The 9,217-nt window shown below is 39.5% G+C and overlaps 1 long non-coding RNA gene across 1 annotated transcript; it reads left to right on the top strand.

Moving 5' to 3' along the window:
* The first annotated feature begins 2,402 nt into the window (after window positions 1-2,402).
* Window positions 2,403-7,775, top strand: LOC113222984. The gene is made up of 4 exons (XR_003308579.1): window positions 2,403-2,480; window positions 5,638-5,734; window positions 5,821-6,005; window positions 7,745-7,775. It is a non-coding gene; the product is annotated as an uncharacterized LOC113222984 (long non-coding RNA).
* Window positions 7,776-9,217: the final 1,442 nt, after the last annotated feature.

Here is a 9,217-nt window from a genome sequence, read left to right as displayed (position 1 = left end):
CCAGTGGAAGAGGATGAGAATGGAATGAGCTGGTGAACCTTAATGGAGGCGGGTAAGAGTGGAATTAGCAGGGGAAGGCCAAAGACACTGAGTTGGATAAGAGTAGGGGTTTTAAAAAAGAGATCAGAATAGTGGGCTTTGTGATAAATTAGAGGAATGAGAAACACAGGATGTTGGTGTCTTGTTTTTCTAAGACCAGCCGAGCGGGCGCAAAAGAACCAGCGGGTAGGCAAGTGTAACAGCAAAACTGCACGTTTATTTTGGTAACCTAAGGTGTGCGGGAGAAGTCTGTCGGCCTCCGGGGAAGGAGGCCGGCAGAGTCCCCCCGTGGGGCTCTCGGACGGACTTCCCACAGTCCCGACATCCCGACAGGAGTGGGGCTGCAAGAAGGCCGCGTGGCTCAATGGCGGAGAGCGGCTTTTCTAGGAGTGGGAGGGCAATAGGTGGGGCATGGGCGTGTCAGGGGCGTTCCGCAGGTGCGACCAGGTAAATCTTGGTCTCTTCAGATTGACGTCACCTGGCGCATGCCCAGTTGGTCTGCACCCTCCCTGGGCGCCGGCTGCATTTTCGCGCGCGCGCGGGAAGGGTTGGGGGTGGGGATGAAGAACCCGGAAGTGCACCATCTTGCCTCGGTTCGTCCAAACAGTTGGGAGTTAGCAAAAAAGACGTGTTAAAGTAGTGGGTTTAAGAGAGTCCTAAACGGGTTGCTGCTGTTTTGGTTCTCTAATTGGAAAAACTGACAGACATCAAGGTTTTGTTTGTTTGTCTGTTTGGAAAGATGTTAAGAGAATTTGAGCCTGTGGGAAGAGTCTTAGAGCATATAGAAATGTGTATCATCTTCCACCCCAACTTACAGAGGGGTAGCTTAGAGCCCGTCGAGTACTAGTGTACTGGAGGTTGCTGAACTGCATGGATCTGTGGTCCAGGCCAGGTATCCCCTTTTCTCTGCCACTTTTCCCAATTAACTAATGTTCTTCTCATATCTGTGTAGGCTTAAGGCAAGAGTAGGATTAGCTGGCAAATCAGTCATGGAGCTTCAGTGGGGTAGTTGGTCATATGCCTATGCTGCAGGTGGATGATTGAAACTCCATTTAGCTTACTTTCCAGGAACAGGGAAACAGAGAGCTCCTACCCTTGATTATTTGAGCTCATTCTTTTAGGAAGCTGTGCTTTCCTAGGCTGAAGATTTAAAGTTTGGAGACTTCCATGGAACCCTGCAGAAGAAGGATCTGGAAGTGGAAGCCCATGGGAAGGAAGATACTTAGATATAGTACTTTGGGAAATAGAGGTAGAACTACCAGGACTCAGTTATGTCAGCTAAACCCGTGTATATCTAGTATTCCATTATTGAAATGCTAAGCCTGTGAGAATTATTTATAGCCTACCACTCAAGGCCATCACCAAGGTCTGATTTTTCAGATTCCAAAAATTGCAACCTCAGGCATGATTGGGTTCATTGAGCCAGTTAGTTCAGCCTTCAGGACAAATGACTGTGGGTCTCTGCCAGTGTATTGGCTGACACTGTTTGCTATAGAAGTAAGACTGGGTAGGCATTGGATATCTCCTAGGTTTGGGCTGGGCACGGTGGCTCACACCTGTAATCCCAGCACTTTGGGAGGCCTAGGCAGGCAGATCATGAGGTCAAGAGATTGAGAGCATCCTGGCCAACACAGTGAAACCCTGTCTCCACTAAAAAAATAAAAATAAAAAAAATTAGCCAAGCGAGGTGGCAGGCGCCTGTAGCCAAGCTACTCGGGAGTCTGAGGCAGGAGAATGGCGTGAACTCGGCCACTGCACTGCAGCCTGGGCAACAGAATGAGACTCTGTCTCAAACAAAAAAAAAAGTTTGGAGAGCTAAAGGCAGAAATAGGTAACAAATATTTTTTATTTTTATTTTTTTTTTGTTGTTGTTGTTGAGACGGAGTCTGACTCTGTCGCCCAGGCTGGAGTGCAGTGGCCGGATCTCAGCTCACTGCAAGCTCCACCTCCCGGGTTCCCGCCATTCTCCTGCCTCAGCCTCCCGAGTAGCTGGGACCACAGGCGCCACCTCGCCCAGCTAGTTTTTTGTATTTTTTAGTAGAGACGGGGTTTCACCGTGTTAGCCAGGATGGTCTCGATCTCCTGACCTCGTGATCTGCCCGTCTCGGCCTCCCAAAGTGCTGGGATTACAGGCTTGAGCCACCGCGCCCGGCCACAAATATTTTTTAAAACAAAGGTCATGTTTTAGTTATACCAAGATACATTATTTGATATATTGATAGCTGACTTTTTCCTAGATTTTGTTTTTCTTTTTTTTGTTTTTTGGAGGGGCATACAGATATAGACTGGGATTTTTGTTTTGTTTTATGTGTTTTATAAGTAATGAACCTGCTCATTTTTTTTCTTGTATATTTTTGCTCTATAGGCTTTCCTGCAGACTGGATACTTTTTTAGTGCGTACGCGACTAAAAAAGGATGGCGACTTCAATTTTAAATCCAAGGTAAAGTGGTCCTGTGAAATTAATATTCTCACTCTGAATCTAGTTTTGCATAGTATTTACTTTTAAAATTTAACAGTGGTCTACCTTTGTTTAATCTGTGTAATAGAAATTTGGTTAGAGAAAACCGTTTAGCCGGGCGCGGTGGCTCAAGCCTGTAATCCCAGCACTTTGGGAGGCCGAGACGGGCGGATCACGAGGTCAGGAGATCGAGACCATCCTGGCTAACACGGTGAAACCCCGTCTCTACTAAAAATACAAAAACTAGCCGGGCGAGGTGGCGGGCGCCTGTAGTCCCAGCTACTCCGGAGGCTGAGGCAGGAGAATGGCATAAACCCGGGAGGCAGAGCTTGCAGTGAGCTGAGATCCGGCCACTGCACTCCAGTCCGGGCGACAGAGCGAGACTCCGCCTCAAAAAAAAAAAAAAAAAAAAGAAAACCGTTTCATAGAACTATGACTAGGTACATTTCTTTTTTTTTACTTTGGTAAGTAACAGATAACTGATAAATACTTTGAGGGAATGGGAACTGAAAAAGAGAATGGGCTAGAAACTACATAATGGCAGGAAAATTATATTACAGAAGCTTCCCCACAATAGAGGAGATGTGAAATTTGGTCAAAATTTATTGGGATAAAGATCCTTACTGTGTTAAATCATACTAACATGACTTTTATACTACTTATTTGTTAAACGAAGCTCAAATGGATCCAATTACTTGTTATAGTAATCATGGGATCTCCCTGTTGCCCGAAGTATATATTTGCTTTTTTCTTCTTGGACATTTATTATTTTGTTATTATACAGTTTTTAGCAGAGAGTTTTAAAATAATTTTATCCTTTGTTCTGTAATTAGCCTAAAATAATATTGGAAATTATGAGAATTTATTTATTTATGATGTCATGTGCCTGCAATCCCAGCTATTCCAGAGGCTGGGACACGAGAATTGCTTGAGCCCAGGAGTTGGAGACCTGGGCAACGTAACAAGACTCCATATCTAATTTTTTTAAAATTGTGAAAGACTGGAAATTTAAATTCTTCCTCAAAACCTGTATTACAAAGGGATTCCACTATATTTTCTAAGTCACTGAGAGTCTATTTTAAAGCCTTACTCTAACTGAAGAATACATGTTTTGTTCAAAATAACAACTTTCAGAAGTAAGCAGAGACTTTAGTATTCATATGGTAAGACTTTAATTTCAGAAGGTTTTTGTAAGTGTAATTTTCGGAAATACCTACTCAGAGTTCTTGTATCTCGTTCTAAAATTTTAAATCTCAGGCTTTTCTATTTAGTTATTTAAATAATAATTTCAAAGCTACTGTATTACTATGAGCTACTGGAGTGGAGGTTAGGAAACATGTTTTTGTGTATTTGGAGTAACTACAATTGTGACTTGTGTGTAAGAAGTATTTTAATAGTTTTCAATATGAATAAATGAACACACAAATGAGTTTCTATATAATGGAACGTTATAAGTAACATAATACACATGATATGTTTTAATAACTAAATCTCTTTCATTTCTAAACTACGGCTTAAATTTATATTCCCTTTTATTTATTTATTTTTTTTTCTGAGACAGAGGATTGCTCTGTCACCAGGATGGCGCGATCTCAGCTCACTGTAACCTCCGCCTCACAGGTTCAAGTGATTCTCATGTGTCAGACTCTCTAGGAGCTGTAATTACAGGTGCCCATCACCACACCGGACTAATTTTTTTTTTTTTTTTTGGTGGATATGGGGGGTTTGCCCTTTTGTGCCGGGGCTGGTCGTGAACTTCTGACCTCAAGTGATCAACCCGCCTTGGCCTCCCAAAGTGCTGGGATTACAGGCATGAGCCCCTATGCCTGGGCTCTTGTAATGTTTAAGATATATAAGTTCAGATGAATTGTGTTGAGAAAACATGTCAAAATAAGAAGGAAAGAAATTAGAAGTATGTCATAAGTAGGAAAGATAGATTCAGTATAGTTTCTGATATTCTTCAACTGGAAGGTTAGGGTTCGATTTTAGGATAGAATTTCTTAAACTTTTTAAAGCCCCAACTCATGTTCTGTTAAATACAGTATTTTCGAGCCACACATTACTCTTTAGAATTCTGCTTGCTTATTCTTTCTCCAGGTAGAAAGTTGATGGAATATTTCTTTTTCCATTTTTCTCTCTCTGGGGTAACAGTGTTCCAGCTTTCAGGTGGTGATAGATGTATTTTAGTGTAATAGAATTAATGCTTTTATTAGACAAGTTTTTACAAAAAGCTTATTGTAGAGCAAATTCTAATAAGTGCTACTACAGGGATCCATTATGAACACAAGTTTTTGTTATGTGTCTGTATTTCTCCGCATACATTATTGTGCTTAAAATTACTTCTTTCCTTGGCTTAAGCTCATGCTTGATTAACTGGCTGTGTGTCTTTTTTTGTTTTGATGTTTCTCTGTCCCACCTCTCCTTTTAAAAATGATTTACCTCAGCCTTTTCCCTTGCACAACAAGTTTTAGTGTCTGTTCTTTTATTACACTTCTGTCTCTAGTGTCAGCGTATTTAGTGACAGCTTCCTCTTTAGTAGCTGTGTGTGGATTTCAGTCATCAGTCATTGCCCCATAAGCTTTATTCTTGTTTTTTTTTTTCTCTCTGTCTTGGAAGGAACTGAATTAATATGATAATTTGTTTCAGCTTTTTTATAAACAGCCTAGAAGTTGCTTGTACTGTTTGCAATGCCTACCCATTTAAATCAGATACCACTAAAAACTAAGTTCTCACATTTTCCCCATAAGATGGAATTTATGAAAATACACAAAATATTATCACATATTTAATTTATATTTTTGAATATATTCATGTTTTCAGTAATACACAAAACCTCCCTATGGGTAAGCTTTCTTCTAGGTTATTTTGGTTAAGAAAATACTCTAATCGATACAGTATTTGTGTAATAATGAACTAGGGGCAAAAGAGTAACGTTTTGAGGATATCTGTATCATCTCTCATAATCCTCACCCCATGAGCATGTAGATTAGTAAATGGCAGATTTAAGGTTTGAATCTATTAATACATCTGAGTGACTCTAAAACCTGTATTCTTCGTGTTAGATCATGTAGTACTGGTGAATATTGTGTTATTAAACTTGATACATGTTATTCTCTTAAAGCTATTGTTTTCTTTGTAGAATGTTCCAGAACAACACTTAACAAAACGAAGAACTATTTCTCAGCAACCAACAAGGACTGTTTCTCAACAAGCAATCTTCTCAACAAGGAAGAATCGTAAGCTATCTGAAGACTGCCTATTCTTGTGTTATTCACTGACAGTTAATTACACATTTTTTATATACTCTTTGCTTTAACTATAGTGAAAACGACATATGGTACTGTGAGAACAGGAAATATAACTTTGCTTGAGGGCAGTGGTTCTGACAGCGAAAATGAAGATGGGGTTAAAATCCATCCTGAAATCATCAGTGGTCAGCCTCATCGACCTACACACCCTGGTCTGAAACCTTCCCTCAATCCTATAGTGAACCCTGGTGTTACAAAGGTAGATTGGTTTTTTTGAAATCTTTCCCTTCCCCATGCTTTTTCACATACATCCCCTCAATCTTAATAATGATGACAGAGATCCTAGAAAGAAATACAAGCCCTCAAGATGATAACAGAAAACAAGTCTTACCAGAGAGATAGATGCATGGGATTGAGATTTATGAAAAATGGTGGGAATAAATAGTTCTTAGGTTTGCCTTTATGGAAGGAAAGATGTAGAAAGCAACCGAAAAGAACAGCTCAGTATGTGCTGTGCACATTGGCTTACGCCAGTAATCCTAACACTTTGGGAGGCCGAGGCAGGCAGATCACCTGAGCTCAGGAGTTCGAGACCAGCCTGGGCAACATGGTGAAACACCGTCTTAATTGATACACAAAAAATTAGCCAGACGTGATGGCGCATGCCTGTAGTCTCAGCTACTCAGGAGGCTAAGGCATGAGAATTGCTTGAACCCAGGAGGTGGAAGTTACAGTGAGCCAAGACCATGCTACTGCACTCCAGCCTAGGTGTGAGAATCTGTCTCCAAAAAAAACAAGAATTAAATCTTTCCATGCAATTCAAAAATGCATATTGCCATAACATTCCAGAAAGAAGTGTCTGCATAGATTAAGGAATATTTTGTACTCTTGAAACAAATGTGGAAATATATAATTGAAAAGTAGAATTCCATGTTTTTCCCTCATGTTTTTATTTTCAAAAGTTTAGAGTTCTGTATAGGTTTGCATTATTTAATTCTACTAGTTTAGTATATTTTACAAATATTTGTCTTATCAACACTGTGTCCTTTTCCTGAGTAAGGCCATCTACTTCAGTTCCAAATGTATTTATCCCGATCTGTCTTCTAACTTTCCTGGGTACCTCAAATTTGATAGGTCCTAAACTGAACACATTGTTCGTGGTTCTTTCCTGACTCCTGGCCCTTTGTAATCTGTCATCTGGCTTCCCCCTCCTAGTACGTAACACCTGGTAAATAGCACTGAAACATTGAAAGAGGAAAAATGCTGCACTCCAGGTCTCACATCACCAATGCATTCTCTTACCAAGTTCTGTATTTTTACCTGCTTCCCACTTTTCATGTCTTAGTACTGTAGTTCACATTGTGACCTCTAATTCTAGAATACTCTTTTATAGTTGGGCCCCTGCCTCACCATATTCACTCCCTTTTACATTGCTGCCAGGGTGACCTTCCCAAAATATATTTGTAATGATCTAACTCATCTGCTCATTGAGTGGATCCCGATTGCATGAAGGGGGAATTTTACATTCCAGCATGACACATATCTTTTGTAGTTTGGCCTGATTGTCCTGTTTTCTCTCTCCGTCCCATTCCCTCTGACTGCATCCCAGTTTTATTTGAATGCCTCTCATTTGCCATGTGGTTTCATGTCCCATCCTTCTACCCATGCTACCTTTGCCTAGAAACCCCTTATACCCTCACTCTTTGTCTGACTTTTAAAATATGGCCCTGACTTTGCAGCATTTACAGAGCTTTCCAAGTAGAACTGACTACTCTCTTTATGCCCTTACCATATTTTATTCATTTTAATTGTAGACCTAGTGTTATATGTTTCTGTTCTTGTTTCTTTTCATATATCCCCACTTGAATAGAGGGTGGAATCTGTCTTTTGTTTATATTTTTGGCTTCTCTCAGGATATGCCATGATTTTCTACGCACAGTGAATAAAGAAATACAATGTTTTGTAAAGTTGTTTTTTTGTTTGTTTGTTTTTTAATAGGAGGAAGCAACAAAACCATCAACTGGAAAAAACAAAAATGGTATTATTTAAAGTGCCCCACGAGAGCAAACAAATTGTAATAATTTTATTTTTTTGTGTATAAAAATTAGAGGTGGTAAGTTAGTGAATATCTCTGAAAAAAAAGTATTTGCTTTAATGGTACTACTTTAAAAAAAAGGAAACCAAGTGTGGCAGATCATGCCTATAATCCCAGTTCTTTGGGAGGTCAAGGTAGGCAGATCACTTGAGCCCAGGAGTTTGAGACTTGCCTGGGCACCATGGCAAAACGCGGTCTCTTCTTAAAAAAAAAACACTACAAAAATTAGCGTGGTAGTACAGGCCTGTAGTCCCAACTACTTGGGAGGCTGAGGTGAAGGATCACTTGAGCTGAGGAGGTTGAGGCTGCAGTGATCTGTGATCACATCATTGCATTCCATTCGTGATGACACAGCAAGACCCTGTCAAAAAAAAAAAATAATACAGAACCAAATATAATATATTTATTTTTTTGTTATTTTTCTCATATTACAAACTCCAGTAAGTAATAGTCTCATGAATGTGTCTGTGAATAACATTTTATAGATAAGTCATCATCAGGATCAGAAGAGGAAGATATGGGATCATCCTGTAGTTCTAAGGTACTGTCTACTGTCATAAATATCAAGTGATGTTAAATCATAAAATAGGATGCTTGAGTTTTACTTTCTCACCTGTGTGTACGCCCATAAAGGAATTATTTTCTCACATTTCAGTGTACGATGAATACAATAATTGTGTGCTAAGTAGATTACTGCTGCAAAGTACAGTTCTGCTAATTTGCAGGATCCATTTAAGAAGCCAATATAGTATAATGAAAAAGAAAATACAGGGAATCACTTTGGGTTCTGAAGATAAGTTTGTCTAAAAGCTAAAGAATTATTCCAGGTCAACCTAGGAGCAAATGTATGATTCTATGGTATATCTGGATGTGTAAATATCCTAATGAGATGCAGAGATAAAGAGTTTAAGCTGTAGGGTTTTTTTTAGAACTTGGAACTTGGAAAGATAGTGCCTAGGACTTGAAAGTATTGTAATGTTTGGATCATCAGTGTAGATCTGCAAGGAACATTTTATGAGAAGGAAAAGCATGGGAAATAGTCTACGTGTGGAAGTATAAAAACAACAATTTGGTTTAATAGTGTTTTAATTCTTTTTAACAGTAGAATGCTTTGAATTTCTTTGTGGCAGTCATGCTTTTGGTAACATAAGTAGAAAATAACAATGATGTATTCTAAGGCCACAACTGTGGAAAGAGATGGGAATGGCCTGACCTCTTAGGTAGAAGCAGCTGGTGCATAGTGGTACCAGCACTGAGTGGAAGTCAAAAGATACGTTAGTATCCTGGTCCTGTCACTTACTAGCTATGGAACCTTGGGAAAAATTATTTAACTTATTTGAATGTCAGTGCCCTTTTTCATAAAGATGGTACTGATA

This window comes from Piliocolobus tephrosceles, unplaced genomic scaffold, assembly GCF_002776525.5.
Source record: "Piliocolobus tephrosceles isolate RC106 unplaced genomic scaffold, ASM277652v3 unscaffolded_37119, whole genome shotgun sequence".
Lineage (NCBI taxonomy): Eukaryota > Metazoa > Chordata > Mammalia > Primates > Cercopithecidae > Piliocolobus > Piliocolobus tephrosceles.
The sequence above is the reverse complement of the archived record's forward strand: the minus strand, read 5'-3'. Positions and strand labels throughout refer to the sequence as shown.